At 37.6% G+C, this 27523-nt stretch overlaps 1 long non-coding RNA gene across 2 annotated transcripts in view; it reads left to right on the plus strand.

Moving 5' to 3' along the window:
* LOC118534842 (uncharacterized) overlaps positions 1-27523 on the plus strand; it is a 358905-nt gene that overhangs the window by 200088 nt on the left and 131294 nt on the right. For both annotated transcript variants that reach the window (XR_013447137.1, XR_013447138.1), the window contains exon 4: positions 19306-19373. This is a non-coding gene — a long non-coding RNA (uncharacterized LOC118534842). The remainder of the gene's footprint in view (positions 1-19305; positions 19374-27523) is intronic.

Genomic DNA, 27523 nt, shown 5'->3' on the forward strand with positions numbered 1-27523 from the left:
ACTTCCCCCCACCGCCCTGAAAATGTTCAGAGAAAAGTTAAAGAGATTATCTGGTTAAGTTAGTATAAATACAATTCTGCTTAGAATCTGGTAGTTCTTTATAGATAACCATTCTAGCTCTATAAATTTGTAAGTTATATCTACTAAGTTTATAATTGTCATTGTTAGACATTTATTTTCAGATAGAAATCAATTAGTTGGACCTAAGGACTTGGAAGGTACTCTGGAAAATAGAGAACTATATACAAAACCTGCCTGGATTTGCAACCTTCTTAATATGATGTAACAGAGCAATAAGTAGGATAAGTAGGTGTTCATGTCTAGAGATTTCCAGAATGAAAAGCAGAAGGTTAGAATGATCCTCAGAGCTTACTTATAAGGGGGAAAAATACCTCTTATTACTTACCAAGAAAAGACATATCCTACAAAGCATTTGTGATCTACAGAGTTTTAGTAAAATTTAAATGATTAAAATTGAACTTTGGGTGAATACTGTCAAATTCAATGTGATACTTTTTTTACCTTTTTTCCATCTTCCTTTTTGCAACCTATATATACTCTAGAAAACTAATAATAATGATGGTGATTATACTTAATCACCCATCCCACTTTATGGTTATACTTAATCACCATCATTATTATATTGATATATAATAATATATAATTTTATTATGATTATTATTATGTATAGTTTCAAGGTAGTGGACAGTGACTTTGGTATTTCTCTATAGTCTTCTTTGCAAAGAAAAATTATTCTAGACATTTAGGATTTTTCTATCAAATAGTAATCCCACTCACTAGAAAGTATAGGAATTCTTCCACTCTGGTCAGCTTGTACTATGAATTGAGAATGATATCAGTGCCTACCTCATAGTGTTGCTATGATGGTTAATATTTGTGAAGAGCTCGACTAGTGCTTGACACATGGTAAATGCTGAAGAAGTTCTTGGTGAATAAATAAATGCATAAATAAATAAATCTCTATTCTATCCAGGCATATTAATTCCCATCTTCCTTCTAGAGCTATGATATTTTCTCTGCTTGAATTCCCACCCCTCTTTCTATTTACCTAAATCCTGCAATTGAGAACTCGTTCAGATTCTACCTCTTGAGACTTTTGTGACAACTGCTGCCTCTGCTGACTTCGTCTTTCTCTTACACTCTATTGCACTTATCCACAAATACAGCATGCGTGTTTACTTAGCTCTTACCTTTGGTTCTTATTCAGGAGAGAACATTGGAATTCCCTGGAGAACTTTTCTAAAATATATATCCCTGGACCAAACCCCCAGAGTTTTTAGATTCATTAAGTCCTCGCTGGCACCAAAAACATGCACATTTTGATTAAAGCTCTCCAGTAAAACTGATATAATCCCCTAGTTAAGATACACCGATATGTGATGATCTGTTGGAGTATGTGCATTTTCTTTCTCAATGAGACTAAATTTCTTAAGGACATGGACCATGCTTTGTTTTTCTTGTGTATCTCGCTGGTGCTGGAAACATGACCACTACTGAGTAACACTTCTTTCTTGTTTGACTGTAAGATGTCTGAGAGTGGGACCTAGGATATGCATTGTCAAGGGATGTGGAGGGACAAAACGGATCATTCACCTGTTGCCACAATTATGCTGTGTAATGAGTATCCACAAAACTTCAGTGACATATAATGAAAGTTTAATGTTTATCTTTCTGGAATCAGTAGGAATAGGCTAGGCTGTCTGCTGAACTTACCTGGGCTTACTCATGTGCTTGGGTGTTCCCACTTTATGGTCTGCAGTTCAACAGCTTACTTAGGCATCTGTGAATTGGCTCTGTTCCACATAACTTTGATGCTCCTTCTGGGAACATTAGTCTAGTCTATGTAAATTTATCGTGGAAAAGAGGACAAGAGGACAAGCCCAGATATGTAAGCCCATTTCAAGCCTCTATTTGCAATGCATTGGCCAAAGCAAGTCACATGGTAAAAGCCCATTTATGGGAGGAGGGTACAGCACAATTACATTGCAAAAACTGTAGATAGAAGGAAGTGGGAAGAACTGATGACATTTTCCCCAAACTACCACAATGGGGCTCTCATTAATGTCTCTTCTGAGCAGAGCCTACTTTAATGCCTTATTGAAGGTCAATTTTTGTTGTATATAATCACAATCAGGATGTTTCTTTTTTTTTAAGATTTTATTTATTTGACAGAGAGAGAGATAGCGAGAGTAGGAACACAAGCAGGGGGAGTTGGAGAGGGAGAAGCAGGCTTCCCGCTGAGCAGGGAGCCGGATGCGGGGCTCGATCCCAGGACCCTGGGATCATGACCTGAGCTGAAAGCAGACGCGAAACGACTGAGCCACCCAGGTGCCCCAGGATGTTTTTAAAACAATCTTACCACCCCTGAGTAAGCAAACAAGTAATTTTATTCAGATGAAAAAAAAGTTGCAAATAAACGATCACACTAATGCCACATCACTTGCCATTAAATAGAGAAATATCACCTTGTATTTCACAGACTCGACACCACCTGGATAATATGTCACACTTCATTAAACGAGAACATCAAATACAGAAAACAAAATATTTGTTGTTCAATAAGATTATTTACTACTTGAGCAAGGTTTGAGAAATTGTCAGCACAATGTGTTTGAATTCAGGAAATTAAACCAAGCACTGTGACTGGAAAAATATTAAAAACACCACAAATTTGTTTTAAAATGATTCAGCATCTTTTTGTCACTTGTGATTTGACTACTGGTTCCATCTTTATTACCTGTGGTACTGCTTAGTGAACTGTTGCAAAACCACCATGCAGTCTATCATGGAAGTTCAATTTAGTATTTCTGAAAGAGAGTTTGTACTAAGTGCCTCAGCTTTCAGAAAGGCCATACCATCTCCTTGTGTAAGGGACTTCATCTCCTAAAGGGCCAGAGTGTTAAAACGTTGCAAAGCAATTACATAAATTATACGTATGATATATATATTTTAACATATAATATATATTATTCATCACCAAAATAATAACTAAATTACTGTGACCACTTCTCTAAATTAATGTGCTGATTTTCCATTTTTGATTCTTTACTTGGTCCCAAGGTAGGTACTTCAATAACTCTTGGAAGCAGGACTGATCAGCAATACAAATATTATATAAACCATAGTAAGGGAAATTGCTTTTTATTCTTGCTTTGTCCTTACTGTGTCATGGGATTTTAGGTAAATCACTTAACTAATCAATATTCTTATCTATAAAAGCAGGCAATTTGGGTAAATGAATAACTAGGGCCCTTGCCTGTGTAGCCAGATAATAGATAAAGAACCTGAAGTAAACTCTGAATCAGTCAGATAAATATCTTTGTTCATGTAGAAGACCGTATAGGAGCACCCTGTGTGGGTAGACTTATACTAAAGGTGTTATGCTAAGTTTTGCTTGGTTTTCCTTTCTAGGAAGGAAGGGTGTTAACTTGTAGAATACAGAAAATAAAAGACAGCATAAACAGAGACACATACTAAGATGTGGGCTTATGCAATAGACTTAGTAGAATTCATTGATTGAAATTTTTTAAGTCACAGCTACAGAAATAAATGAGGCAAATTTGGATTTTGATATAACCAAAAAGTTTCTTCTGAACCTTTCTAATGCTAGAGAAAACTGAGAGAGTCATATAATAAGCTCTTTCTCTGTTAAGTGGAGACATTTTAGAATTTTACATGAGTGTAATTGTGATGGAGCCAGAGAACAGGTCCATTTTCCTGGAAAGTCAAGAATGATAGCATTCCACAGCACTGAAGACCTTCTCCCTTTTGCACACATACAAATAAATATGCCAAATTCAACTTTAGGCAACACAGCACCCATGGGAGCAGGCTGGTTGCAAAGCGAAGTTCCTCAAGAAAGTGGAGATTAAAGCCTCAATTTTACTTTTTTAAATAGAAAATTTTGTGGAACTAACATTGTAGTCTCTCTTTTAGCCACAAAGAAGAAGTTGCTTTGGAAATTTGGAAAAAAAGCTTTAGTTCCTCTACATAGTTTTTGATAGAGCTTTGTGGTTAGTGCTACTTGCAGCAAAGAAAACTTAGCAAGCATTTGGGCAAGCTAAACTGGGCTTAGGACACCATATAATTAAGTGAAGTTGGCAGGATGGTTCTACAAGAGCGTGAGGAACATCACCTGGCCCTGTACTTGGGACCAGCCCGTATTAACCTTGGGGGAAATGAAGGTTATAGTGGGAATGAAGCCAGTAGCAGATAATTAATGATTTCAAAATGTTTATTTTCAACAGAGTTTGAATCATGGTGTCTTGTATATGGATAAACAGGCAATGCTTGGAAAAGCACAGTGCTATGAATGTTTAATAGTCAATTGATATCTTGATGTCAAAGCTACTTATATGTACATGCATTTTTAACTTGATTTGGCTGCCACAGTGAGACAAGCTAAAATTGAAGCACAGTTATTTTCAGGACTTAGAAGTTTAAAAATTCAAACTGCATGGTATTGTCTTAGGATGGAGGAATGAGGACAAAGTCATTCCTGTAATAGCAAAAAGGAGAAAGCATGGAAAAATGGATAATTGATGCCTAGATTTATAATTCGGTACTCATCAAGAAAAGGGAATAACGTATTTTTAGGAAATATCCTGTATACTAGAATAAATATTCTATTTAATTTGCATAGAGAAAAATTGGGGTCCTGTTTCCATAAAAAAAATTGTGACTGAATATAGCAAGAACATTTCATTGTGTGACTAATGCGTTGGGCCACCATTTCCCTATCAGAAAACTAGCCATTTTGCTGGGAATGTATTTAATTAGATGACAGGTTTTAATTAGGTAGGACCATTCAGCCTGTTTACTCTCCACCTTTATCTCTCCATGAGCCATTTCTCCATTAGGAGAATGCAATAGCCATAATTATTCCAGTTATCCTAAAGAGAATGTTTTAAAGTGCAGTAGTTAGCTGTCAAAACAAGAAGGCTAATTCCCAGTTATGAGAGCATTTTTCCAATGGAAATCTTCCTTTCATTCTGGTTGTTTCTAGCTTTATTTGGGTTCAATTCTCTCCTTCTTGGAGAGCTAAGTTCTTTTGTAACTGTTCAGAATTAAACAAATTCTTCAATTCTAGAAAACTTTCTACCTGTTTTTAGCTCTAGCCAAACTGTCTACATTACCTAAATAAGTACCTAAAACATGACACATATAATAAAAATGCCCAGAAGAAACATAATGGAACCACATAATTTGAAAGTATTTCCCATAATATGTGGAATTTTAATAGATGTAAAGTTAAAAAAATAAATCGTCAAACCATGAGAGACTATGGACTCTGAAAAACAAACTGAGGGTTCTAGAGGGGAGGGGGTGGGAGAATGGGTTAGCCTGGTGATGGGTATTAAAGAGGGCACGTTCTGCATGGAGCACTGGGTGTTATATGCAAACAATGAATCATGGAACACTACATCAAAAACTAATGATGTAATGTATGATGATTAACATAACATAAAAAAACCCAAAAACTTAAAAAAATAAATCATCAAATATTTGGGCAATTATAGGCTAAGTAAACAGATTTCGTTACTCTAGGAGTTATCAGATTGTTTACTTTACTGATAGGCATTAACTCATTGGCATCAGACTTCCAGATCTTTCTACTTCCATTGTATTTTCATGGGAGGAGGAAGCCTGGAGGAGAGAGAGTTTTCATTTGGATAATTAGTAATATCACACTTTTATTTGGTTTTCTTTGAAACCAGGACTTGACAATATCCTCCCTCAATGTCTGCTATTAAAAAGTTTAAAAATGTTTCTCTGATTCCCATTGTAAAGAAAAAAGGAGAACTGATTTTGTATGACTGCCAATATGTGTTGGGTTACTTGTCAAAATGAGCCAGGTACATGTGGATGCACAATGTCTAAGTTTTGGCCCCGCAGCCTTTTCTTTTTAGACAGAGATGTCATAGCCCAATAGGCAAAGAATGGTTGATAAAATTTTAACATTAAAAAAATTATACTTGAAAATATAGTTGCTTATTTGACACGGTACTAAAATTAGAGTATATATTATTGAACTATCTGGTTGTTTGGTGGGTGTATATTAGAAATGATAATCTAAATAATCTTTGATTTTTAACTCATGTTATCATCACATTTGCTATCTCCTAACTCAAGCTGCCATCATCTCTTTCCTTTACAATTGTAATCACCTTCTGCTGGTCTCCCTGCTTCTACGTGTGTCCCACCACAGAATATTCCTTTTACCCAGTATCCAGTGTGACTCATTTAAAAACATAAGCCAGATTATATCCCTATGCTGCTCTAAATCATGGGATAGCTCCCTGTGATAGACAGAAATCTTAGATGGCCCCCGAGATTCCCACCCCTTCATGTACATACTCTGTGTGATTATTTGGAAGAATAATAATAGAGTTAATTAACCCTACCTAGGCTTGACATAATTGTATGAGCCCTTTTGAGGGGTCTAGATCTTCTCAGAGGTCAGAAAGATTTGATGTCAGCAAGATGCCTTCCTGCTGTGCTGAAAGAAAGCAGCCATGTTGTGAGCTGGGGGGTGGTGGGAGGAGTGTGCATTTGGCCAAGATCTATGGGTAGCTTCTAATTGCTGTGAGTAATGTCTAGCTGACATGCAGCAAGAAATTAGAGACCTCAATACTACAACCACAAGGAGATGAATTTTGCCAATATCCTGAATGAGATGGGAAGAGGATCCCAAGCCTTAGATGAGATTATAGCCCCTGCCAATATCTTACTTTCAGCATGGGAAGACTGAGCCGAGAAGCCATTTGTGGCATGCCCAGACTTCTGACCCACAAAACTATAAGATACTGAATTTGTGTTGAGTTTTTAAGTTTGTAGTAATTTGTTATGTAGGAAACTAATAAACTTTCCATCTCTCACTGAAGAAAATATAAAATGACTTGAGTAAGGAATTTGGATTTTGTTCTGGTGTTTGGCCCTGACTTTCTGTATTATCATCTTCTAGTCTATCCCTTCTTCACTTTGCTGCCACCACATTGTTCTCTTTAGAGTTCTCAGAACACTCCAGCATGTTCCTGCCTTAGGGCCTCTGTTCTTATTGTTACCCCCTTCCTGGAGCTTCCTGCCCCAGCACAGCCACGGACGTCCTGTCACACATCATTCAGGTTCCTATCAGAGAGCTCCTCCCTGGTTACCTAGATTAATCAGGATAGGCCAGGTTTTGCCATGCCAACAAACAATCCCCAAATCTCACGGACTTAAAATAAAAGTGTGCTTTCCATTTCCCTATATATCTAGTTTGGATATGGAAGAGAGTTCTGCTCATCGTAGGCATGAGGGACCCAGGAAGATGGAAATTCCAACATTTCATAGTGCCACTATTTCAGCTTTCTTTTAGTATTAGCATAGTATACATATTACCCTATCCCTTTACTCCCCTCCGCATCCCTTTACTTTTAATATATTTGTGTCATTGTATTTAAAGTGGGTTTCTGGTAAATAATATATAGCTGGATCTTGTGGGCTTTTTTTTATTTGATATGTCAGTCTGTTTTTTAATTGGTATATTTAGGGCATTGATGGTTGAAGTGATTATTGATATAGTTGGATCAGTATCTCCCATATTTGTTACTATTTTCTATTCACTATCCTTGTTCTTTGTTTTATTTATTTATTTATTTATTTTGGTCTTCCATCTTTTTCTGCCTTCTTGGTTTTAATGTGTGATCCTCTCTTAGCATATTGATTGCATTATTAACTTTTTTTAGTGCTCGAGTTTGCAATATACATTTATAGCTAATACAAATCCACCTTCAAATAACAGTATATCACTTCAAGTACAGGTACCTTATAATAGAGTATTTTGAATTCCTCCCTCCCATATTTTAAGAAATTGCTGTCATTTGGGTGCCTGGGTGGCTCAGTCGGTTAGGCCTCTGCCTCCAGCTCAGGTCATGATCCCAGGGTCCTGAGATCAAGCCCTGCATCAGGCTCCCTGCTCAGTGGGGAATCTGCTTCTCCCTCTGCCCCTCACCTCATTCATGCTCTCTCTCTCACTCTCTCTGTCTCTCTCTCTCAAATAAAAAGGTCTTTAAAAAAATTGCTGTCATTCATTTCACTTTTTCATAAGCTATATTACCAAATACATTGTTGCTGTTATTATTTTGAAAAAACTGTTATCTGTTAGATAAATTAAGAATAAGAAAAATAAGGGCTCCTGGGTGGCTCAGATGGTTGGGCGTCTGCCTTCAGCTCGGGTCATGATCTCCAGGTCCTGGGATTGAGCCCCATGTCAGGCTCTCGGCTCGGCAGGGAGTCGGCTTCTCCCTCTCCCTCTGCCGCTCCCCCTACTTGTGCTCTGTCTGTCTGTATCTCTCTCAAAATGAATAAATAAAATCTTAAAGAAAAAGAATAAGAAAAATAAAAAAAATATTTTACCTTCATTTATTCCTTCTCTAATCTATTTCTTTCTTTATGCAGATCTGAGTTTCTGACCTGTCATTTTTCTTCTTTCTGAAGAATTGCTATTTTACATTTGTTGGAAAGCAGGTTTACTGCTAACAAAAGTTCTCAAGTTTTGTCGAAGAAAGTCTTATTTCTCCTTCACTTATGAAGGAAACTTTTGCCAGATACAGGTTGGATCTAGGTTGATGGTTGTTTTTTTCTTTTTAACATCTTTAATACTTCATTTCACTGTGTTCTTGTGTGCATGGTTTCTAAAGAAGTCGGATATAATTCTTACTCTTGCTCCTCTATAGGTAAAGTATTCTATTCTTTGGCTTCTTTCAAGATTTTTTTTGTCTTTGATTTTCCACAGTTTGAATATAATATGTTTAGGTATTTATTTTTTATCTTTATTTTCATTCTGCTTGGTATTCTCTGAGATTTCTTGATCTTTGGTTTGGTGTCTATTATTAATTTTGGAAAATTTCTCAGTCATTATTGCTTGGAATATTTCTTCTGTTTCTTCCTTCTCCTTCTGGTATTCCTATTATGAATATGTCATACCTTTTGTAATTGTCCCACAGTTTTTGGATATTCTGTTCTATCTTTTTTATAACTTTTACTCTTTGTGTTTTAGTTTTGGAAGTTTCTATTGACTTTTATTCATGTTTACTGATTCTTTCCTTGGCTATATCCGGTCCATTGATGAGCATATCAAAGGCATTTTTCATTTCTGTTAGTTTGGATTTCTAGCATTTCCTTTTGAGTCTTTCTTAGAGTTTTTATCTCTGCTTATATAACCCATCCTTTCTTGCATGTTGTACATTTTTCCCAGTATAACTCTTAGCATATTAATCAAAGTTGCTTTAAATTCTAGTCTAGCATTCCCACATCTCTGCTATGTCTGTATCTGTTCTAATGCTTGCTCTGTCTCTTCAAACTGTGTTTTTGTCTTTTAGTATGCCTGTAATGGACCTTTATTTATTGTGAGGTTTTATGTTTACCTGGTTAGAAGTTAGGTGGTGATTATTGTTTGCTGTAGCTATCAGTAGCAGAGGCTAAAATTTCCTCCTTGGTGTCCTTGTTTTTGTCTCCCCTTTTGTCTTTGGGTTTCCCTAGAAACTTCCTAAATGAGGTCTGAGGCATGCAGTTCTTTCCATAGTATCCACTTATATTACACAGGAGCCCTCTTGATGTTGTGGTAAGATGTGGCAGGAGGAAAGCATTCTGTAGTTCTATACTTTGGTTTCAATCATTTAATGAGCCTGTGCTGTCCCCTTGGGCTGTGATCTTCACAACTGCTTCTCAGTCTTTCACCCTGATAGTTAACTGACATGGGAAAGCTAGAGGGGGTTGTAGTTGGGTATTTTCCTTCTTCCAGATCAGTTAGGTTCTGGTAAAACTCAAGTCGATTAGGCTCTGGTAAAATAGTTCCTCTTGAGGGCCCACTTTGGAAAGCACCAGGGAATTTTTCTCTGATCTTCAATGTAAGAAGCTCACTAAAGTGCAGGAGTTTTCCTAAGACTGGGCTCCTTGGATTTTTTACTTCTCAAACTTGTCCATATTAATGCTCCAGCAATTTCATCAGTTACCGTTTAGGTCTTCCTACCTTGATACTGGTTCAGATGGAGGTTTCTACTTAGGGTTTCCTCTCCAGTAAGTTGCAATTCTCAATATACACCTCTCTGTCTTTTCAATTTTGGGGACCGTTCCTTGCCCTGTGACCTCAATGCTCTGTTGAATCTAAGAAAGTATCGATTTTTAGTTTGTTCAGCTTTTTTCTTGTTGTATGGACAGAAGTGGTAACTTCTAAGATTTTTACATGCCAGACTAGAAACTAGAAGTTGCCACTATTTCAACATGAGACTTAAAGTTTTGCCACAGCAGGAGGAAACACTTTAGAGAATTGCACGGTGGCCCCTAAATTCTCCAGCCTGACAGTGATGTGTCATTTCTATTGATATTTCATTGGCCAAAGTAAATCACATGGTCACACCTAAGTTTTAAAATGTGAGGAAATGTAACCCTCTAGTGTTCCTAGAAGATGAGCATTAGGAGTACTGGAGAACACTATTAATGGTGACCAGAGCTTTCTATATAAGATAGTATTTCCAACTCCATTTACCACTTTGCTCTCTTACCACATCATTATCATCTTTCTAGCACTTTATAGTACTATATTATAGCATCCATAAGATATTATAAAAAAAACTATCATGGTAAATACTCTGTTTATTATTTGTCTCTCCTCTCCTACCTCCACCAATGTGAGGATCATGGGAACAGGAACTTTGTCTATTCTAGTCACTTTTTATCCCCAGAACCCAGAATGTCCAGTGTTCAATGCATATTTGGCAAGTGAGTTAATGAATATATTTTGTTTTAACCTTGGGAGCCCAGAAAAATGAACCCTTGTTGAACCCTTTCCATCAGCCAAATCTGGCTCAGAAGCTATCTTTCCGATAGGAATGAAGCTGCATAGCCTTGTGCAGAGCCCTTGTCAGGCTAGTTGGGCATATCCTTTGCTATTAGACAGCAAGGAAAGAATGAAAAAGCATCAGAAGTTCCCTGGAACATGGTGCTGTTTGAAGGCAAGGGTATACACAACCTGAGGGAAAATGAGTTTGAAAATGAGCTTAGGCTTTTAAACAATGCAGGCAAAAGTGTCAATAACTTGAAAAATAGGTAAATTCTCAGTTTAACAGTCTTCTCATCTCAGGTTTATGTTTATAATCAGGGATATGCAGTTTTCATTCCTCACTGGAAAGCAAAAAGCTAAATCACCTCTTGAATATGAAATTTAGATACAGTGCTTAGAACGTTCTCCTCAAAGAGCAGACCTGTCAGATCCTGTGCTGGTTGATATGTGGGCTTCCTGCTGGTTCAGGCACATTGTCTTTGTGCTTTTTATGCTTATTGTTCACTCTGAGCTTAATGAGTGCATTCAGGCATGTAATGAAGAACAACACCATCACACAAACAATTCATTGAAGTCCAAAGATATGGTGATTTTATCAATTATATTATTCAGTAGAGTAAATTTACAATTTATTAAAAAATACATAGATTGAGTGGCATCTGGAGCACTGTTGTGTTGACACTCAGGGTTTTTGCAGCCATGCTACAAAACAAAATCTCAAATTGATGGCATTTGATACAGTGTAAAGCTTTTGTCTTTCTACTTGCTAGAGGAAATAGATGAGAGCAATGCAGTTGTGGATCACAGGCCCTCTGGTGTGAAATTCATCCTAACTAAGCTGAAAACACTTGATGGCCAAAGGCACAGATTCCCATAGCAAATAATTTTCATTTTCACCTCCACTAGCTTTGGCTAATGGGATGAACACAAGGCTAGAAGGCAAGTGAACCCCACTAGTTATCCAAGAGTTACTTGATGTAAGCAAATTACTTGCCTTTTTTCTCTTTTCTTCTTTTTAAAAATAAAGTGTTTTATAGAGTTTTCAGAGCATGTTTGTATATATCTTATTTAATCTTACAACAGCTCAGTGAGATTAGCTGGTCAAAAGTTCTTACTTGCATTTCTATGTAAAGGACACTCAGAGAGTTGAATGGGAAAGAGGTCAGAGATTTTGACTCTAAACCCAATGCTTTTTTTTTTCTTTCATTATACAACAATGATGCTCTGGACCTCAGTTTCCTCATTTCAAACCAAGGATAAATATACTTAGTTTGTTAACTTAAGTTGTGAGGATGGCAAAAGATAGTTGAATTTTAAATGTTGTGATTAGGCAAAGCCTTATGCAGTTGAAAAATTATCATCTTGCTTATGTTAAGTCCAAGGGCTCTTCCTTAGACCATAAAGCCTTCTTCTCCACGTTCTTCAAAAAAAAAAAAAAAATGTCCAGCACTGATACATGTGTATAGACCCCTGGAATTTTCCATTGAAAACATCTAGGAATGAGCTGTCTTAAAGGAAGAGTGGAAAGTCATTTAAAAGCAGCCAAATAGCAACTCAGATTTGGCCCTCTGTAGGGAGAGTTATCAAATTAAAAAAAATTTTTATGATAACTTGTTGATTTGCTTCAATGCTATTCTGTTTATTTTCTAGCTCATTGATAAGATGATCCTCTTACTTTTGACTAGGCATTGCCACATGGAGCCATGATTTTCAAGGACAGCAATACAAAAATAAATAACTATTTTATATTCCAAAATACGTTATGACTGATTCTTTTCTCAGAGCAGGGGTTGGAAAACTTTTTCTGTAAAGGACCAGCATTTGTAGAACATATAGTTTCTGTCACAAATACCCAACTTTACTGTTGTAGAGCACAAAAATAGCCATAAACAGTATTTAAGTGGATGAGCATGTTCCAATAAAGCTTTATTTATGGACATTGAAATGTGAGTTTCATATCATTTTCTCATGTTATGAAATATTATTCTTATTCTTATATTATTCTTTTTCCAACCATTCAAAAATGGGAAAAACCATTCTTAGCTCATAGGCCATACAGAAACAGGTGATTTAGTCCATGGGCCATGTTGATTGAAATCTGACCTAAAGCACAGGACAAACATTCACTTCTATTGTAGACCTAGTCTATACAAATGATTCTTTGAGTTGGAAAAGCATTTCTAGAGAGTCTGTTCTCACAATGCAAACTTCCAGCACTGTCAGCAAAGGCGATATCTAACAGCAGGGTTCTAGAAGTTAGGTAGTCATCTCTGCATAGGAAAGGTAAAAATACTTCCTCATCAAAGAAGGGAAATTAATTAGCACCATTTGGTATATAGCTTACAGAATCTTGGGGCAAAGGCAGTCTCACAGGTCTAAGTACTCCAGCACTCTCAATTTGGTGCTCAATAAATATCCTTTGAGTTCATTGAAATTCCCACACAAAGTTCCTAAGTTCTTTCTTACTATGTAGAATGAAATGAACATGGACTATAATTGTCTGTTTAGAAGACAAGGGGTTAATGAAATTAACCTTTTAGTGCACTCTTTACTGCTATTTGATGAGGGGTGATTATGAAAGACTTAAATGACACTGAGATTTTACAAAAGTGCTAGGCAGTAGGGCAAGGTGTACACAATATCTAAATGATTAGCCATTATGAGCTTGATAATACCTGTGACTAAGCTAATCTGTGGCTATAAATTGGATATTTATGGAACCTGCTAAATTCTTCCAGATCTCCCGTGTGTAATTTAATCATAATGAAGCAGCTAATTACTGGTGCGACCTATTATCTTGGAAGTTCACGCATATTCTAAACTCCTTTGCCTCATAGTCAATGCCAAGATATGTTAGTACCTAACCTTTAGTTGGTTAAGAGCAAGACTGTGGATTCAGACAGCTGAGGTTCAAATTCCGCTCTGACATTTACTCGGTATGAAACTTGGGATACATTACATAGTCTCTCTTTGCTCTTGGTTTATTCATGTGTAAATAATAATGATAATAATGATAATAATAGTATTCAGGCTGGTTGGGCTAGATTGCGCGCAAGCTAAATGAATCAAGGCATGTAAGGTTCTCAGAACAATTGCTGGAATTAAGACTTCAGTAAATGCCAGCTAAAAATACACCTTTGGGTCCTAGTCTGATGCTATAAGCTGATGACTTCTCTAGTCCCTATCCTCGCATTAAACTCCACATAAGTTTTTCACTTGAAATACCTATGCATGTAATGTATGGGGATTAACATAACAATTAAAAATATAAAAAAAAAAAGAAATACCTATGCACCTCTGCTTTGAAATAGAGTATTCATCTCAAAATTATCATGCCCACAAAACACACTTGACTTCTTTCCCACCCCAAATCTGTTTTCCCCAAATTGAAAGAACTTTATTTTCCAGCTTTTCAGACTAAAAAACAAGTACAGTCTTGAGGTCATCTCTGACTTCTTTCCTTTTCTTACATTCCACATCCTATCCAATAGTATATTTTGTGAGTTCTAACAAAATATATCTAAATCCAACTAACCCACCACCTTACCTATTATCCTAGTCCATGTCACAATTACCTTTTGCTTAGGCTGTGCTTGGAATAGCCTCCTAACTAGTCTCTGTTTCCGTCCATGATCCCCTGCTGTCTGTTCTCCGTGCACCAAGCACCATCTGCACCATGCTGTATCCACAGCGTCTACACAGTTCCTGGCACATGGTCAGTATTCAATAAATGAACTAAATGAATGTTTGATTAAAATATTTTAAAGCTACTTGGCTTATAACCTTATGATAGACACCGAAAGGATTTAGTTGAAAGTGATGCAAAATTCTAAATAGTCTCTTCTTTTTAAAATTGTCTTCATAAATAATTCCTTTAGAAATGAGTATAGGATGATAAGGTAGGACTGCATAATTTTGAAGTATCCATCAGACTAAAATTTTGTGAACCTATAACTTGCTAAAAGCCATAAGACCAAGAATAAGGCAGACAAATCAACCTAGGTGAACCCTTTGTAATATTCTAGAAGAGTGTACCAGGTTTAGAAAGTAGTTTTGTGAGCCCTGAATTTGTACCAGAAAGGTTGATTTATGAGTCCTACATTTGTACCAGATATGTATATTTTATATTCACACCCAATTAGTCAGGACCTACTATTGTATGAAAAAGAAAATAAATTACCCTGTTAAATTAGATCTTTAACTAGGAAGTAAAAGTAGAAAAATACTTTGTGTCAAATTATGAATCTCTAAATATCATGCTCCTTTGGCAGTACTGTTCATTTATGAAACTTTTACTTAAGGATCTTAAAACAAATTAAAACGTCTGGTATAATTTCTTCAAACTGCAAAGTTGTTGTTTAAGGTTATGTTTAACTATTGGGAGACTAAGGTCCAGGATGCTTTTAACATTAATGTCTGGTTTCTCTGACTTCTCTGGAGTGATTATGTCCAGACCAAGAGATGCTACAAAGGGCAGTTGCCAGCAGCAACAGCCTCATCCTTTTGGTAGAGAACAAGGGGCTTGGTGGGCCATCGCCTGCTGCTGAAGGCTGGGAGGTCTGTTCTCTTCCTGGGCCACTTCCCGTCTATAACACCTCTCCTATCTATCCCCACTTTTTTCCTGAATAAATGAGAGATGTACATGATTTCTGTGTCTGGAAAATTCAGAGAATCTTTTCTCTTGATTATTAGCAAGAAGACACTTGAAAATATAAAGAAAGAAGAAAAAGAAAGGGAGAAAGATAGAGAGAGGTAACCAGAAGAGAAAAGGGTCAATCTCCTTTTTGGAAAGGAGATAGGAAAGAAAATGAGGAAAGAATTCATTAATGCTTAATTTTTGAATGATGTTGAAGAAAGAAACTAGTGTGTGTGTGTGTGTGTGTGTGTGCGCGTGCACGCGCGCACGTGTACTACCTTTGTGTGCTGAGAAGCCTTGAAGCAAAGCTGCACCTAAGCAAAGAGCACACCAGGAGCCAGGATCAGGGCTTCTTGGAGAAATGGCTGATTCTAGAACTGGAACAGGAAAGAACAAGATAGACCTGGAGCATCTTATTGTAGCAGAACATAAAGTGTCCAAAGAGTGACAGAGGCATGTCAAAGTGACATGGGAGCAGCCTGAATGGGCTTCTGCTGGGCAGATTTGGGAATAATTTGGGCATCAAAATGTAATAAAAACAATAACAATAGTAATAATTGCAACCTATTATGTAAGGTAAGAATTCATGAGTCTATTCTTATTTAAATTTTAAAAACCAGACAAATGGAGAGAGAAGAGAAAGCCACTCTTCTTTACAGCAGAATTATAACCAAAAAATGTAGAAGGGATGATAGACTTAGAAAATCATCAATGTATGCTAAACCTGGTGAGTAAAATTTTGAAGAACCTGGATATTCACATAAACAAGTATCTCTAAACAAATTCTGTATTAATTACAGAGAGACAAATAGCTACTTTTCACTGGAGAAACCTGGTGGATACCAAAGTAAACATCATCAACACTGGAACCACCGGTATCAAATACCTCCAGATATGGTGCAGAGAAAGACGAGCCATCGCTTCCATGCCAGAACAAATAATTTGAATTTAACCATGAGAAAACATCAGACATTCTATGAAGTAATTGGTCTGTACTCTTCAAAAATGTCAAGGTCATGGAAGTCAAAGAGTCAGAGGAAAGATTCCAGATAAAGATTAAAGCAACATGACAACTAAATATAATGTATGATCCTAGGTTGGATCCTGAACTGAGGAAAATGAAATAGCCATGTAAGACATTATTGAAACAATTGACAAATTTTGAATATAGACCAGGGATTAGTATCTTAGTCTGCTTGGGCTGTCATAACAAAATACCATAGACTGGTAGCTTAAACAACAGAAATTTATTTTCCCACAATTCTAGAACCTGGGAGTCCAAGATTAGGGTGCCATCATGGTCAGTTTCTGGCAAGAACTCTCCATTTCTGTCGTAGACAGCTACATTCTCACTATGTGCTCACATAATCTCATTTGTGCACAACATAGGGGAGGAAGGTAGAGAAAAGTCTTGCTGGTGTCTCTTCTTAAAGGCCACTAGTCCCGTCAGGCTAGGACCCCACTCTCATGACCTTATCTGTCCCTAATTACCGCCCAAGGGCCCCATCTCCAAATATGTTCACATTGGGGAGTTAGGGCTTCAACATATAAATTTGGGAAAGGGAGACACAAACATTCAGTTCACAACATTCTGGTATCAATGTTAAGTTTTCTGACTGTGGGAACTATGCAGGGGTTATGTGAGAGAATGTTCTTGCTCTTGGGCAGCATACCCTAAAATTTTTAGGGGTAAAAGAACACATGGTCTCCAAATTATTGTCAAATGGTTTCAGAAAAAAATGTACATACACAAATATACATATACAAATAGACCTACAGAATAAATCAAATGGGGAAAAACAGAAACAATTGTAGAATCTGGGTAATAGGTATAATGGGAGTTCCTTGTACATCAAACTAAAAAAAGTTTATGCAAAAGAATCCTTGGAGTTACAAGGTAGACCCTTTTTATCCTTCGCCAATCAACCTATTCTCTTCATCCGGGATTAGTAAGCTTCCTCTATTAATTTATTCTTTCCTGAAGAGTTGATTCGTCCTCTTTCGGAGAAGAAATAAAAATCTGAGAGTCATCAGGTAAACACGGCAAAAAAATTCTCAGCATTCATGACATCAGGTTAAAATCAATAATGTGGCATTTCCCTAAAGTGCAATTTAATAGGAAAATACGAAGTCCCACATTTGAATTTAAAAAATTAATTGTTTGAGGGCACCTGGGTGGCTCAGTTGGTTAAGCAGCTGCCTTCAGCTCAGGTCATGTTCTCCGGGTCCTGGAATCGAGCCCCGCATCGGGCTCCCTGCTCAGTGGGGAGTCTGCCTCTCCCTCTACCTGCTGCTCCCCCTACTTGTTCTCTCCCCTCTCCCCGTGTTAAATAAATACAATAAAATCTTTTAAAAAATTAGCTGTTTGGAACAAAATTAAAGAAACTTAATTTAACAATCTCTTACATGAGTAATAATGAGCAAGTAAAATATAAACTTAAAATACAACTAAGAAAAAAATAAAATTTTTAGTTTCTCTCTTAAAGTTGTCAGTAAGTCACCAATTTTTCCTTATGGAAACTGTTTAGCTTTAATTTCATGTGGTTATTAACTTATAATCTATTCCTTATTGAAAACATAATTTTTAATGAGGCACTTTTATTCAAAGTTACTAACATTTTTTTCTCTTTCTGCAGAAAGCAAAGGTTTACAAAAATAGGAACTGACATTGATCTTTTTAAAAATCATAACTTCCTTTTTTATCATATAGAGTTTATTTTCTCTGCCTTTCCAAAATCTGTGAACTTGAAATAATAAGAATATATCCATTCTCATTTTCCATTTAAGAGAAATGTGTCACATCTTAAAATTTGCAATATATAAAATAAAAAATATTTATATGAGTTACATATACCACTTTTATGCCACATATGGTAGACTACTTGAAAAGTTTTTTTTTTTTTTAAGATTTTATTTATTCATTTGAGACACAGAGATACAGAGAGAGAGCATGAGGAGGAGGAGAGGCAGAGGGAGAAGCAGGCTCCCTGCTGAGCCAGGAGCCCAATGTGGGACTTGATCCCAGGACCCTGGGATCATAACCTGAGCCAAAGGCAGACACTTAACAATCTGGGCCACCCAGGTGCCCCACTACTTGAAAAGTTTTATTCCTACCTAGGAGAAGGTAGGAGCTATGTTTCTAGATTTTTGCCTTTGGTCAATAATTTCCAAGTAGCATTCTCCCATATATTCTTCTGAGGCCTTGAATGCTGTGTACTGGATGCAAGGTTAGCAATTTGAGCAGGTTTGGTAAATAGCAATCTACTTCCTGAACCGAGTGGTAAAAATCATCACAGTTACTCCAGAGATGGGCCTGTAATTACCCTGCTCTCCCTATCACCTTAAAGAGTAGAGAACTGTATTCCATGGGGTTGAGACCTTGGAGACCTTGGAGGAGAGGCAGTGAAGATAGAAGCAGGATTCTCTCCAGGAATGGCATGATGGTAGATCTGACAATGGTGTGAATTGTGTGGACAACAGGAGGGCAGTAGGTGCCTCCGGTGCGTCCAGGCCATCAAGGGGGAACCCAACGAAGAGAGTGTTGTATATGTAACTTGTGGAAGGGTTTATAGAACAAAGAGAAGCCCCGCATCCAGCTCCCTTTGTGCTGTAAGGAATCATAAGGTCAGGTGCTACCACTGAGGTGTTGACCCCTCATCACTGTAAATTTATTGCCCATTTTGCCTGATTCTTTACTAAAACACCACGTGTCTCACAGAAGTAATACTTTATCTTTCAAATGCCTGTCATGGCAACTTTGTTCCTCTCCCAAAGCTTTCTCTCACACTATAAACCATTCTGCTTCACTTCTTTTTTTTTTTTGCAGGGTCCCCTTCCCTGGACCTGTGCTGAGGCTCCGTGTGAATCTCTAAGATCTCCCCGCCGTCATGCAAGGTTTGTCGTGCGCGTGCGCAGGAGCCCACCTTACTGCTCCGCCTTCCTTTCTCCTCACCCCGAGTAGACTGCAGTTTATCAGTGTGCCCGCTTGTTCTCAAGCCTGCTGTAGTCCCTCTAGCACATAGATTAATTTTTCTTCAGAGAGCCAAGAAGGGACATAAGCATTTTCCTACTCGAAAATCTGCCAGAAATTTCAAAACAGTCTAAAAGTGTTAAAGGGTATATGCAGCAAGCTTCTAACTTCTTCCTTTTGCAGAAGCTTACACTTCAGCTCAGGGGCATTTTCTCACCACTTCGCATCCTGCCCACATCCCTATGTGCACACTCTTAGGCATTATTACATCCATGCACTTCTTCCTGACTGGGGACTTAAGTCCTTCTTACATAGGGTCGTGGGTAGAAAGGTTTTTTCAAGAGCATTGTATGGAAGCTGGGAGAGGACAGTTATAAAGGGAGGGTGACATTCTATTACACTTGTGGTTTTGTGGTCACAAGAGATCGAGACCAGATAGAAATGTAAAGAAATAAACAAGTCCATGTTAACACAGCTGTGTACAAGGGTATTCCAGAAAGACCTGAGGTGATCCAGGAAAAAGTTTGGGATGTTTTCTTTTCTTCTTCCACTGACAACAAAATCTACTGTTCCCTTTTGAAATTTTTGGGAAAGAGATGGCAGGTGAGGAGGCTAGAGCTAGATGTGTATACTGCAACTGTTAACCCAAAAGCACAATTGATTTGTCACTATTGGTCTAAAAATAAAATGGGAATGATCCAAGTGAAGCTGAATATAGGATACAATCTAGTTTCCCTCTTTTATTACAATCTTTGGCTACCGGTGATCATTTTGCTTTTCCCTTAGGGAGTAGGAAAGACAGAGGAGGGACAAGATTCACTATAACATTTAAACAACAGTGCTATGGTGCTTGTGATAGCCATCTCAGTGTGATGTCATAAGTAGCTGGTGTTGCCTTGGCAACACTACAATGGTAAACAAAGGTGTTTTCTGGATGGCTAGAGGAAATGTGTCTTTTATACTGTCTCACACCCTCCTGACCCCAACTCCCTACCTTGGGTAGAAAAGATTTTCTTTCCTTTTGCTATAAATCTTCCACCTTGGGATAGACTAAGTGATGGGAGACACTATTTTCTTCCTCTGTTTATTTTTATATTCCACAATTTTACAATGCTGGAAATTTTGTTGAAACAACCACTCAATTTAGAGAATATGATATTGCATATAGAATTCTAAAATCCCCTGTTGTGTGGCATTGCTAAGAATGCACGGGGGGACATTCCGTTATGTGAAATCTCAGGGTTATGACAAGTTTGACAAGATGAGCGTGAATGACTTTACCTCATCTGGCCACACAGCCAAGTCTACTATCGAGGTTCTTGAAAACAGATAAGGCAGATGAGGAATGGCTCTCATGAGACAAATGCAGAGCTGTTGTAACTGGCCTAGAAAAAATAAATCTAGGGCATTTTAAAGCATTGTTTAACGAATAACATAATGTGATGTGAAGAATGATAGAGGACAGGCAACCATGTGGGTTTGTACTCTATAGGCTTCACAATAAAGATTACGAATCGTTATTGTTTTGTAAAAGCAAATATACATTTTAAAATTCAACTGGGAAAGGAGGATGGAAGGGAATAAAGTGTGCCAAAAAAAGCATTCATTAAAGTGTTTATTGGTGAACTGTGGCTGTTTTTCATGAGCCACTGATACCTACTCTACTATATAGAAAGACAAAGATAATCCTCAAAGGTAATGTCCCTTGAGATCTTTGCAATATTTCTCAGTTAAGAAGGGCTATCTCCCATGAAGGGAAGGGTTTAATTTTTTTATATAAGGTTAAAAAACAAGATATAATGCATGTCCTTATCAGACACATTAGTATGGATAGCTTTCTTATTTCCTATTTTCTAGGGAAAATTAGATGTTTGGTGGGATGTGGGAGCAGAGGGGGCACACTTTGGGGTAGAGATTGGGAAACAATGGTTGGGACCTAGAGTTTGGGTGAAGATGAGCCTGAGTGATCTTCATCTAACAAACCTGGGTCAAAGTCTATGATCTGGAGGGAAACCATCCAAGGGCGAAGGAACTGGGGACCAGCATTGTTACAAAAGCACTTCTGTTCAGGATAAAGCACATTTCTCTGCTTGCTGAGCCATAGCCTAAAAAAGTAAAGTTTAGTATTTACAATCTCTGTTTCTCAAACTACTGAGAGCAAGTTTCAGGACTATAAAGAGAGGAAGAGAAAAGGAGATTAGCTTGGCATTTGAAAACACATGACCCTCACTGACTATCTGTCTATGGCAACTAAGAGGTTGCAGGAAAAATAATACAGTGATGGGTAGGTAGCAGAGGGAAAGGGAGGAGGTCCACGAAGATGAGAAGAGAGAGGGAAAAGAGAGGCAAGAAACAAAAGTGGTTTCAAAATTTGATTTTTCCTTTATCCTGTCTCCACCTACCACTTCATGATTGCTATAGGTATATAGAGTACCTTAATTTGCGAGCATCTGTTCATCTGATTTGAATTCCATATTCTCTAGGGGAAATTCTGTGATGCAATTGAACATAAAATGTTCGCAGAGCTATTAGTCACAGCAGAGGAGGGAAGGGGGTCTCTTACCTGAAGTGCTGCTTTGAAAATGTCGTCTGATACTCCTGGCTTTCCTAATTAAGTGCTATCCACCCTGCAGATGGTAAAATGATGTATATATTTTGCTGAATTCCCTCAGCAAGGAAGTTGTCAGTGGGGGGAGTGCAATAAGAATAATATTCTTTGAAAAAAGAGAAGGTCCCACTGGAATCTGTAAACTTAAACCAAAGTAAATAACACCTGAAAACTATTTTACAAGAGTATATGAATCTTTGACTTTATGCTAAAAGATTGAGAATCATAAAAAAGAAGCATGTTTTTAAGGAGATTTAAAAGGAGAAAAAGCTTTTAGTCTGACTTTGAAGTCCTACTCTTCTCCATCATCAGTGATTTAGCAAAAGCCAGACAAGTACATAATTCCTAAAGATTTTCAGGGAAAAAATTTCAAAATCATACTACAATTTTGATAAAATTTATCATCCAGAATGAGACATTTTCAAAACTCTAAGGAGACATCTTTATTAAAGATTTTATTTATTTTATTTAGGGAGAGAGACAGAGAGACAGAGAGACAGAGAGACAGAGAAGGAGAGGTTGGGGGAGGGGCAGAGAGAGGTGGGGAGGGAGACATTCTCAAGCAGACTCCCCGCTGAGCACGGAGTCTGATTTGGGACTCGATCCCATGACCCTGAGATCATGGTCTGAGCCGAAAACAAGAGTTGGATGCTTAATCAACTGAGCCACCCAAGCGCCCCTCTCAGGAGTCATTTTAAAAAATAATTATATTAAGACAACATGCATAGCCAGGAGTGTCCTAGGCAAACCAGACAACGAGTAGTACTGGCCAACCTTCCTTACCTCTATCTTATACAAGTACACAGTTGGTCTTGGAACCACTGCTGCAGATCTTCCTACAGACTGGAGGAGAAGCCACTGTGACATTACTCATTGTGTCCCCACATTGTCAGGTCAGAAAGCTGAGGCCCAAAAAAGTTAAGTACCTCTCCCATGGTCTTATAGCAACCTGTGCGCCATTCTCTCTTGACTCTTAGAGGTAGCCTTCCTGTCATTCCTAGATTGCCAGGAATGTTCCTTATTGACTCCCTGAAACTAATTAACAACCATAACTGTAACACCCCAGGGACAGTTTCAACAGTGTGCTTTCTTTTCCTCAGCACTGGGAACTTATGAATTATACTAATTTTTCTAGGCCTCAATGCATGATTGTCTGAGTGCTGTCATATTTATAGTGATGTTCAATTATGAAGTTACAATATTTATTTCTTGATAATAGGCAATAAACTAAATATACCTTTGAATATACTCGTGAAGATGAAGTCTTTGAACAAGCCCAAGTTAAAGGATTGTGATTGTCAGCTCATCATTGTTTCTGGATGATGTGTTCTTTTTCTACTTCCTCTTCTTCTTCAATGGAATTTAGTTTTGTTCATGTGGAGAGACAAAAAGGAATGTCTAACATTTAAGTCTCTTTGCACTGCTAAACTTTCTCCTCTTAGAAGCAAATACTAGGAATGAACTCTACAGAGCAGAAGCGGAGTAGCAGTAGGAACATGAGGGGCAATGCTTAAGCTGAGTCTTGAGAGAGAGATTTATATCAACAAGGGCTTTAGGATGCTGTATATACAGACCAAAGCATTCAGGAGAATATTGAAAATCAGGAGTTTTTGCAGGGTGGTGGAGTATTTTTGGGAAATGGCACTGAAGAACCCTGCATAATGTGCTAAGGAGCTTAATTTTATTCTGTGTCCAGTGGGGAATGATTGAAGGATTGTATGTAGGAGAGAGATTTGTGGTATGCACCTTTTAAGAAGAAACTCAGGTGGCTTTGAAAAAGCTAGATTGTAGGGGAATGCAACACAATGCAACATAATGCTCGATGAGCAGCTAGGAGACTCTGGCAAAAGCTCCAATAAGAGAGGGCAAATCTGAGCTAAGGACCTGCCTGAGAAGATTGATAAAAATGGATGGTTCAGCAAAAGATTCATGTATTAAACTGATAGGACTAGGTTTTCAAAAAATTAAAATATGTAATGAAAAGATAGTGAACTATATTATGAAAAATGGGAGAGGAGAGGATGACTAACAGATTTCTAGCTATAGAAACAAGACAGTTGGTGGCATCCTAAACTGAGGTTATTACTGGAGAAAGAGGGAGTATTAGTTGGGTATCAGTAGAATAATGAGTTACATCTCAATATATTACTTTTATGTTTTCATGGAACATCAGACCCAGACGTCCAGAAACAATAAGTATCATCAATCTAACTCTCTTTTCTTTATGGGGATGCTAAGATTCAGAGTAATGAAGTAAATTTAGGAAGATCACCCTTACAGAGGTGGAATTAAAACAAGCCCCTGAGATTCGGTCAAGTTTTGCTGTGTCTCTTTCTGTGAACCAAATTCTCCATGTTGTGCCATTATTTATTTGGTTGGTTAAAAGGAAAGTTGGTTGAGTTAATTAACATTTTCATTTCTGTAAAGACTGCCTGAGTATTGCCTTTTTCCTAAGTTACTGCCTTGCACCCTAGGTTTGTTTTGGCATTAATTGTCTGCATTAAGAAATTGCATAAATCCTGCTTGTGAAGCAAAGTTCTGTAAGGAAGATGACACATCTCTGTGATGTCAGGGTTTCCTGAGAGGGTTTTCTAAAAGTTTTTGCTGAAGGCAATAATATACAGTCTGGGTGTCCCCATTTCCTCTTTTTGTTTTATTCTGTGCAGCTGTGTTGGAAGCAAGCAGAGGAAGTAACCAAAAGTGGATCTGGATTAGGATGATTCTCAAACTTCCCTTTCTAGCATCTGTCTTGCTATGGGGCAATTCAAACAGGAGGCGACCTCACAGACAGGCCTTTGTCAGAGCTAACAGCATGTTTTCCTTCTGAGAAATGCCCTTTTGCCTAATGTTGGTTTTGAAAACTATTGGTCATCAAAAATGGAAGTGTTTGACCCTCACTGGGGACCCCAGGGGGTGGTAATATCACTGCTTCCTCAAAGTGAAGGCAGATGTTTGCAGGAGGGGATTGATACTGAGAGAAAGTTTTTTAGGCTCACATAAAAATATCATTAATAAAAGATTAGTATTTTTTAAAAGAAACAAAAAACTTATGGCTTGTTTTTCAGGCTTCAGTGAAAGTTGTCTACAGGACTCCACAGGATATTTTTCATAGGCTGTTTCCAAATCTATGATTTCAACAAGATATTTATTTAAAGTTACAGTGACTCAGAGAAGTTTCTTTGGTTATTTTGTTGTTCGAGCATTAGTAGAAGATAGAACATTTTGGGGTATTAGGTTAAATTTTAATCAGTGGTCTACATTTCCACAATTGCATTTTTTGAAAATATCACAGCATTTTCCAGATATTTATGTTGATTTCTTTCTTTAAAAAGATTTTATTTATTTATTCCAGAGAGAGAGAAAGAGCACAAGCAGGGGAGGGGCAGAGAGAGAGAGGGAGAGGGAGAAGCAGACTCTCTACTGAGCAGGGAGCCCGATGTGGGACTCGATCCCAGGGCCCTGGGATTATGACCTGAGCCGAAGGCAGACACTTCACCAACTGAGCCACCCAGGTGCCCCATACTTTGATTTCTTATAGTGGCTTTGTTCAAGTTGGATTAGCCAGACATGACTCCCACATTTTAAATGCTTGCTGTGACTTTTACCTTGTAAGTCTTATCACCTCTGGCTTATTCTGAATTACTGCTTAGCCAGGAAAAAATTGTGTGGTTTTTTTTTGTTGTTGTTTGATTTTGCTCTGTTTTGTTGGCTATAGTTAAGGCAGAGCTAGATATTTATGTTTATTTAATCTGTGGCCTTATTGTCTTTGGACAAATTATGTACCTGAACCACTCCCCACCAAATGCATATACATGAGCATAGCCACCCTGAGGAATGTGTCTACTTCAGGGGGATACAGTCTTAAGCTATGACATGTCCTCCAACTTGTGACACCCAGGTTATTAGTCCCACAATCACTGTAGTCAGGAAGTTTCCCACGATCTGTTTCAGGGCTTAGTGGTTAGGATCGTATCCATGTATTAGCCCCACTGTGAATGACATACTTGCTAAAATGTGCACCAGTGGCTTTGACCTCCTTGATCGCATGAAGGAGGGGAAGGAAGGAGAGAGAGGAGTTAAGCTTTGTGACTATCTGATTCCCACGAACGTTTTGCTTGTTTTGTTGCTTTAGCACTATAAGGCAAATGCTACTCACTTCTTTCAAGAAATCCCAGCTGCAGGAGTTGCTGACCACAACAGAGGCTGTTGCCAAAACACTCTATTGGAGTGCTGTTGTGGCCCAGAAATAGTTGCAAATAAGCAGAAGTTCTCAGAAAAAAAAAAAAAAAAAAAAGGAAAATTAAAGCTCATGGCTCATGGAAACATTTTAAGATAAAAAGGAGCTTTATATCTGGTTATGTGTATGTAAATGTAGTTTGTGGGTTTAGGGACCAGGTCTGAACTATTGTTCATAGTATTCAGACCCTTTTATCCAAGCAGAGTTAGGGAAATATTTCCTTTGGCTTAGATGAAATCAGATGTCAATTGATGGCTTTGTTATATTTTATTTTAAAAACCTACATACTATGAAAAAGTAAAATATAGTTAATAATTTGGTTACTTTGCTTAGAGAAGATAAACTTTGATATTATAGCTATGGGCAGAATGTACAGCTTGTTCATTTGCTTTTGTACCATTCCATGATGCTATTTCTCTGTGTCATTGGGAAAATTCTTTCACATTCATTATTTTTAGTTTACTGTGACTCAAAGCATGTCATTAATCCTAGGCTGTAAATGGAATATGGCAAGTAGAAGAAAAAAGCATGTAGTTGGATATATCAGTATTATTGTTTCAAGCTACAGGCATAACCCTGGGGTGATGGCACTGGTGAAGATTAGGATGAAGAGCTTCTACCATAGAATGAATTATAATGAGACGTTTTTGGCTTTTGGAGACTTTTAGTGAATCAACAAATAATACTCCTTTTTTCTTTCCTGAGCTTGGAACCTATTGAAAAATAAGACAAAGGCCAAACAAAGAGAGACTGAAATAATAGTTTTATTATGAGTAAAAGCTGCATCAGAGAATATAATTTAATATGGATATCTAATATCTTTCTTTACTCTTCAAAATGGATTTGATTTGGCATTCAAAACTTCAGGCATCCCACTTACAGGGTTGGAGATAGCCCACATGATTGAGAGTAGAACATGATGCCCTCTCTGTATACGCAGCTATCTCCATGTAAGCAAGCACAGCCCTCAAGAGGCTTCCCCCAAACACATCACATTGACTTATCCTCTCCTAGGGAAGTATGGGAAAGGAATGAGGAGAAAGGCCAAGGGAAAGAGCAGAAAACCCCTCATAGAAATATAAGGTAAGAGAAGTTGAGCTCCCCCTTAACATCCATAAGCAGCATAAAGAGAGAGGAGAGTGTGAATTATAATTGCTGAAGAGAGAGAAATGTCAGCACCGTAGAAGTTCTAGGGGTGAAGTAGATAAGACAATAAGCCTACTGGGTTT

The sequence above is a fragment of the Halichoerus grypus genome, chromosome 4 (assembly GCF_964656455.1).
Source record: "Halichoerus grypus chromosome 4, mHalGry1.hap1.1, whole genome shotgun sequence".
Taxonomy (NCBI): domain Eukaryota; kingdom Metazoa; phylum Chordata; class Mammalia; order Carnivora; family Phocidae; genus Halichoerus; species Halichoerus grypus.